The 7,694-nt window shown below is 49.9% G+C and overlaps 1 pseudogene; it reads right to left on the bottom strand.

Annotated features, from left to right (window-relative positions):
- Window positions 1-3,136: 3,136 nt before the first annotated feature.
- On the bottom strand, window positions 3,137-4,846 carry LOC136530357 (uncharacterized; annotated as a pseudogene).
- Window positions 4,847-7,694: the final 2,848 nt, after the last annotated feature.

The following is a 7,694-nucleotide window of genomic DNA, read 5'->3' as shown; positions in this document are numbered from 1 at the left end:
ACACTACATACTTACATAGAATACATTAGATTTCAGTATAAAATTTAGAAGTCATGATGCACTATACTTCAGGACAAGGGGAGGACCTACTAACCATGTGAAAGAGGAAGACACCAAATAAAAATCCAAGAGCATGTTTGGTTACAGACCATAGCCTGCCACACCCGAGTGTAGCACACTCTGTGTCGTCCAAAACCAGCGCCACAACCTGTGGCGAGTTTTTTCTCTTTGTTTTCTGTGGCGGCCTTAGCTCAACAACCAAACAACACTCTGTGTCGTCCAAAACCAGCGCCACAATCTGTGGCGAGTTTTTCCTCTTTGTTTTCTGTGGCCACCTTAGCTTTCTCTCAGCAACAAACAACAGCTTTTATCTTGTGGCTGCCCGCTGGTTGTGGTGTGGCGAACGACGGTTTGCAACTAAACAGCCCAGTGTAGGAGTTGTCCAATTTGACAAATGTACAATCTTTTTCTTGTTTTCATGTCCAATTTTGGGGTTTCCCCTAATATCATACAAAATAAAAAAGTCATGAAATTTTAGTCAAATTAATAATAATGCTTTAGTGCAAATAGTCCCGTGGTTATTTAAAAAATTGGTATTTTTTTTATATTCCCCTAATGTCAACGAAATTTTAGTCAAAATAATTCAAAATAAAAACTTTACCAATTTTTTCATTAACCACAAGACCATTTGCACTAAAGCATTATTATATAGCTAATCAAGAATGTGCCCCCAAACGATCAGCGACCATGTCATGGCAAAGCATGAGTAGGAATGAGATAGAAAAGCAAGGAGACAGAGAAGGGTCATTGTGGTACGGCCTTGGTGGCGTCGGCTGCGAGGCAGCTTGTCTGTAAGAACAAACGTTTGCATATGTACTGCATGGATCAGTAGGAGGACTCCACATAGGGGGCCACTAATGGTTGCTGGTAGACTCAAGTCTTACTTGATGGGCTGTGCATTGCTCGTTAATGGACTGGCTATGGCCTTTAACCGTTGCATACAACTGCCTTGCCGGTTGAGCTGCGAGCATCCCTGGTGCACACTCATGGGCCAAGGGAGTGCACAAGAGGAGAAAAGTTGCTAGTACTAATAGGGAAGTATTTTTTTACCCTGGTGCCGGTGCACCACGCTAGCCCTACGTGGCTTCGCCCCTGCTACATAGAATACATTAGATTTTAGTATAAAATTTAGAAGTCATAATGGGAGTACGTACTAACCATGTGAAAGAGGAAGACACCAAATAAAAATCTAAGAGCCTGTTTGGCTACGGACCATAGCCTGCCACACCCGAGTGTAGCACACTCTGTGTAGTTTTCTGTGGCGGCCTTAGCTTTCTCAACAACCATCCAAAACCAGCGCCACAATCTATGACGAGTTTTTCCTCTTTGTTTTCTGTGGCCGCCTTAGCTTTCTCAACAACCAAACAACAGCTTTTATCTTGTGGCTGCCCGCTGGCTGTGGTGTGGCGAACGACGGCCTGCAACTAAACAGCCCAGTGTAGGAGTTGTCCTAGCTACGTGAAAACGTGAGGTACTAGTTTCTTTTTTTGAAAATGTTAGGAGGACAAGGAGGGACTCCCGCATGAATAAGATGCAAGCTAGGCCAAAGATCGAACCTTGACCGACTAGCTCAACCATAGGGAGCACACGCCACCGGACTACAAGTGCGTTTGCACGAACCAATGACCTCGTTCACTGATCACTTTCCCTCTCTATCTGTACCACCTAAAATCATACATGGCGATTTATGAGACGAGAGGTGACTAACCTCGAAAAACAAACTTTTTTCAATGTTGTCGTCAACAGACTCTGATCCAAGGGGTGACTGAGTTCGGTAATGGGGTGTGGACAGCAGTGATCTAAATAATGTCACAAATGGACGATCTACAAATCCTATAATTGGGAATACATATATAATTTCTAATTGGTTACAGCAGAATCCTTGGTCACGCGGGATAAAGGCCATGTTTGTTGCGACAACTTATTTCAACCATGTTTTGCATCAAAGTTGGCTTTCTTCCACAGCTAGTGTCAATAAGAATCTTGGAAGACCGGCTGGACAAGCACTCCGGGTGGCACCCTCGTGGTCTGGGTTCGATCCCCCACGGAGTGAATTGCAGTGCCGAAGGTAAAAAAGAAATCTCCTTATTAGCCCTACGTTACTCAAAGCATATGTTTGTGGCACCGACCCACTCACAGGCCCCTGTGTGAGCGTGGGACACGAGGTTCGGAGGTTTTCTCAAACTGGGTGATGAGTCCTCTACCTTGATGCAAAATGTTCCGGGGCGCATGCTATCCCTTGCGGTACCTGATCTCACAAGGGACATGGGAGGATAGAGAGGCAAATGGAAAATGGAATCTCTTTTGTCTCATTGGCCTTCTTTTACAAGTTTCCTTTGGAGAATATATATAGGATTATTAGCCATGTGCTTCTGGATCATCAACAGTCTTTGTTTATATATACTGTATTCCTTTTCTCTCTCTTCGCCTTTGGTACTTAGGGCGTGTTTAGTTCTGAAAATTTTTGGCTTTTGACTACTGTAGCACTTTCGTTTGTATTTGGCAAAAATTGTCCAATTATGGACTATTTAGGCTTAAAGATTCGTCTCACGATTTCTCGACTAACTGTGTAATTAGTTTTTTTTTTCGTCTACATTTAGTACTCCATGCATGTGCCGCAAGATTCGATGTGACGGTTACTATGCAAAAATTTTTGGCTTTTGGGTGGAACTAAACGGGGCCTTATTCCATTTCCTTCTTCTCCTCTTTAATTTGCCAAAGGAAGGACGTGCTGTGCTGGACCACGAGTCTAATTTTCACGAGTCTTTCTTTACAAGATCTCTTTTCTCTGTCTCTCTCTCTCTTTAGTATCCAGTCCATTTTCTTCCCTCCTCTTTGCCAAAGGGAGGACACGTGTATGCTTTATTAACACCAATCTGCTGATAGCCTGCACTAAAGATCGTATTGATGCAACTTTTGTCAGCTGTAAGGCAGTTTACGATCGACATCAGCTTTAGTAATGTATTGGTTTAGCCCTTGCCCGATCAACATCAACATCGACATCAGCTTTAGTATTATATTACCAACTGGGACTAAAAGTCATATTTTAGTCCCAGTTCCCTAACCCGCGATTAAAGGGAGACCTTTAGCCCTGCCCCGATTGAAAAACCGGGATCAAAGGGATTTTCCAACCGGGACTGCGCAAGTCCTTTGTGCACTAGTGCTAGCAGCCCCCAGCTTAGCAGTTAACAACACCACTCACTATAACGAATGAGCACGCCGCACGCAGGGGAAAGAGACACGCCGGGGACGTGATCCTTTACCCTATCCGTGCTCCACTGTGCCAGAGTCGCACCCTGCGTCACACCAGCGTGCATGGACCACTGTTTGGCCATCATGCAGGATAGAGAGCCGGGGGGAAACGCATGCCATTTATTTAACCTTAAATCCAACGCATGCATGCATGCATGCTGGCTTCGGCCTCCGGTCGTTGCGTCGGTGGAGACCAGTCAGGGCCAGCGTCCGTCGCAGTGGGGCAGTGGCTGCCCTGTGCTGTGCCCGCCCCGCCCACGTGAGCCCACGCAGCAAGGCTCAGTGGCTCACCAGCACCGCGACGGCGTGTGCGGGTTTCATCCGAGGGAGGCGTCCGCCTCTGTCCGGAACGCGGCGGCAACGGCCCAGTTCTTGGTCCTGGCGTGCATGTCCGCGACGATGACGTGGTCGGTTAGGTTATGGAACTGGAATCCGAGATCGAGGTGCACGAGGCTGTCGCGGTCCGTCTTGCCGTACTTGCGGATCCGGTGGTCCTTTTCGGTGATGGGCACTGCGCCGGCCGAGATGGCGAAGACGCCGTCCAGCTCCACGGTGACGGCGTTCACTTCCTTGGTGCGCCTGACGGAGAGCCCCGGGAGTGCCTTGGACGCCCAGCGCGCGTTGCGGACGGCGTCCACGTCGACGGGCTCGCCGTCGAATAAGGTGACCCGGATGTGGTCCTCGTCCTCGTCCCACTCCGCGGCCCTGCGAGCGCCGACGTAGAGGCGGTGGTTGTCGCCGACGGTGAGGCCCAGCGCCTGCACCCAGGTGAAGTCGTGGTTGAGGGCCGGGTTGTGGTTGCCGATGAAGTGGGCGTTGATGTGGAGGTCGGCGTCGGAGACGATGCAGAAGTCCGGCCTGGTCCTTCTTGCCGTGGAAGTAGAAGGTTTTGCCGTCGCCGCCGGTGAAGCGAGGGTCGCCGCAGGCGCTGCCCGGCCAGAGGTCACATGCTGCATGCAGGGTATATATACGGTACGGTGTGCGTGCGTGAGTGACATTTTTACTACTAGCTAGCTAGCTAAACTTGGTCGGGATCGACGGACGTACGGCAGAAGGCGAGGCAGTAGTCGCAGAAGACGATGCAGGAGTTTGGGCATTCGGAAGGGCAGCCGACGTAGCAGGTCGGAGTACCGCTGTCGTCGGCGCAGGAGGCCTCGTAGTTGCGCTTGTGCCCAAATCTGCCGGGGGTGAGGGGGACGAACTTGGAGTTTGGCGGTGGCTTCTGCCCTGGCTCGAGCGTCTTCTTGGGGGGTGGGTGGGGTCTCCTGATCGGCCCCCTCGCCGACGCCACGCCGCAGGACGACAGCGCCAGCAGGAGCGCCACCGCCATGCCGGCGCGCCTCCCCATCATCATGCTTCGTCTTCACAGCTAGCTAGCTAGCTTCTGTATGTAGAATACGATGGCGAGCTGGCCGATCGATCGCCTGCTGGATGATGATCGAGCTAGCTAGAAGGATCGAACAGTATATATAGTAAATTGCATGCAGGGGATGGATGGAGCTGCTGGGGGAGATCGATCATATCGATGGATGCAGTTTGCTTACAGTACGTACAATTGGATCAGTGCCAATTAATTATTAAGCTAATATACGTACAGTAAGTCTATCTGTGTTGGCGCTGGCATGGAGAAGCGTAGCCAGCGGCTAGCGTGTCAACGATTGCAGAAGAGCACACTGCTTGATCGAGTGCGAGCTGAAGCTGTCACCTGCCTCCCTTCTTGCAAGGCCGCGAGCTGCGCGCACCACTTGAGTACGAACGGGAACGTGTAGCTGTCAGGCTCGACGCCCGCCTCCAGCATGTCAACGTACAGGCGCAGCGCGGCAGCCGGCTCACAATCGCCGCGGCCACCACCGACGTGGCCGCGCATCAGGGTGTTGTAATCGAAGGCCTCCGGCTCGATGAGCGACTCGAAGATGGACGCCGTGAGCTCCATGCCCCCCAGCCAACCCGAGAGCGCACGCCGCGAGCAGCGGCCGCGCGTGCCGCCGGCAGCGGTCAAGGCCCAGCTTGATGTGCCGCACGTGCGCCTTCCTGACCTCGTCCAAGCATCTGCGCCTGGGACAGAACTAGACCTCCCACCATGCTCGCACCATCGGCGAGCGGTGGAGCAGAGGCAGTGGCTGGCCGCGATGTTGCTCCTGAAGGCCTGGTGGCGTGCTGGGCGTGATGCTGCTCCTGAAGGCCCGGTGGCGTGCTGGGCGTGATGCTGCTCCTGAAGGCCCGGTGGCGGGTGGGGCGTGCTGGCCAGCCTCGGGAGGCCCGGTGGCGGCTGGGGCGGCGGCGCCGGCTTGGGGACCGGGGTCTGCGGGCATGCCCAGCGGTAGCCTGCGCACGAGGCGGTGACGTCCCCGTGCTGATGGACATGACGAGGAGGTCGTCAATAGTGGCCGCGGCAGGGAACTCGCGCTGGTTGTCGAGCACGTGAGTGATGGCGGCTGCCGTGGGGTTGCCCACAGGCGAGGCAGGCTGGATTTGGGCGTGGCCGTAGACGACGCCATCGTGTCGGCGTCTGACAACCGCTCCTCCCCGGCGGCGCCACCTGCAGCATCGCGAGCTCCACGACGAGACCTGCTGTGCCGGCGTTGAGGAGACCCGAGCTGGAGGCGGCCGTGATCCGCGTGACCAGCCACGACGAGCGGTCCGTGGACTATGGGAGCGCGGCGGGGTTGTTCGCGCTGGCGCGCGCGTCGGCGCGGGGCTGTAGCCGCTCATGTGGTCGCTCACGCGAGGCGTCGGCACCTGCGCCATCACGTTCACCGAATCTAGATCCTGTTCCGCCCGGTAGACGAGCGACGGCGGCGAGTGCAGGCATGGCTCCACCGACGCAACGACCGGAGGCCGAAGCCGACGTGCATGCATGCATGTGTTGGATTTAAGGTTCAATAAATGGCATAGACCTGCAGTGAACCATTTTAAAAGTTAATGGAACCAAAAATGTAGTTACAAAGTTGATAGACCTAGATGACACCCCAACGAAAGTTAATGGACCAAAAAATGCAGTTTCAAAGTTGATGGACCTAGATGACACCCCAATGAAAATTAATGACCTCCGGTGCATTTTACTCATAAATAAACAAGGACCGATAGATGGATGCGAACAAATCCTTCGCAAAAAGAGCTAAGGTACAATAATAATCACATCAACAAGTAAAGAAAAGATGTGGGTTCTATCATGTTTCGTAAAAAGCAAATGCAGGGATGAAACATTCACTCTTAATGAAAAATTTCATTCTATAGTTTCAGAGATTTAATTTCATGACTCACAGAGAGTTGGTAAGTGTGCCCAGAGAGTTTCGTTCCTATAAAAAACTCAATTCTTCTCTCTTCATAGAAACGTTGTCACATAATTGAATGAGCTAGTCTCAGCTACAGGGCAAGCAAGCACTGTATGTGTTCTTGGCTTCGACCTTCCCTCCCTCTATAATTATTGTGGCACATGTGCATCAGCCACCTTTGCAAATAAATAAACGAAAATAACAAAGACCATCACTGCTACAAAATTGATTTGTAGCAAAGGGTCAATTTTGGGAAGAGGCGGCTCAATCAGGAATTGCCTTTGTAGTGGCCCCGCCTTTAAATGCATTTATAGAGGCAGCTCCTGAATGAGTAGGTGGCTGACATTACTATTTTCAGAGACGGTTGCTAATATCAACCGCCTCTACAAATGCATTTATAGAGATGGACCAATCAATGTATAAGTATCAGCTCCCTTCTTCCTCCTCAGGATTTTTATTGTAACCTGAGGAGGAAGGAAAGGGCTCTTGGGCTACCTCCCAAACATTGCAAATCTAAGGGAGATGGTTTTAATTATTTTGATTTCTTTGGTGGAGGATGCTTTGGAAGGTAATTACATGCTAATCCAAGCTCCTTCTTGAAGTTTTACTATAGATTAGTCCATAATTAGGGTTTTCATTTTCTCTCTCTTCTATGGTGGTGGTTGAAGCATTTATGGGTGCATTTGTATCAAATCTTTGAAGCTGATAGGGTAAATTTAGTAGAGGAACATGCAGATTCCACCATAATTTAGCGGTCATATCTTCATTTTAGTGTCCTATTTAATAACTTTTAGGGAGAGATTGGTTTGCATCTAGATCTAGATCAAGAACTAGGGTTTGGGATTAGTTTTTTATTGTCAACATTCATGTTATTTTTTATTTAGTATATGGGATTAAGTTTACATGAACAATAACAGGTGAATATTAACTGGTGCTAATTATTTTATTTTTAATCGTTTATTTCAATTAACGAAATACTTGTTTAGTGGTACATTAGTTTTGTTAACTAGGTTGTTTTAATCTCTTGCATGAAGAATATGTAGTACTTACATGTGTATTTTACGACAATAACATGGTGAAAAAAGTTGAACAAGATTATCTATAATT

This window comes from Miscanthus floridulus, unplaced genomic scaffold (genome assembly GCF_019320115.1).
Source record: "Miscanthus floridulus cultivar M001 unplaced genomic scaffold, ASM1932011v1 fs_113_2_3, whole genome shotgun sequence".
Classification (NCBI taxonomy): Eukaryota; Viridiplantae; Streptophyta; class Magnoliopsida; order Poales; family Poaceae; genus Miscanthus; species Miscanthus floridulus.
Note: the sequence above shows the minus strand (reverse complement) of the source record. Positions and strands in the feature narration are given on the sequence as shown.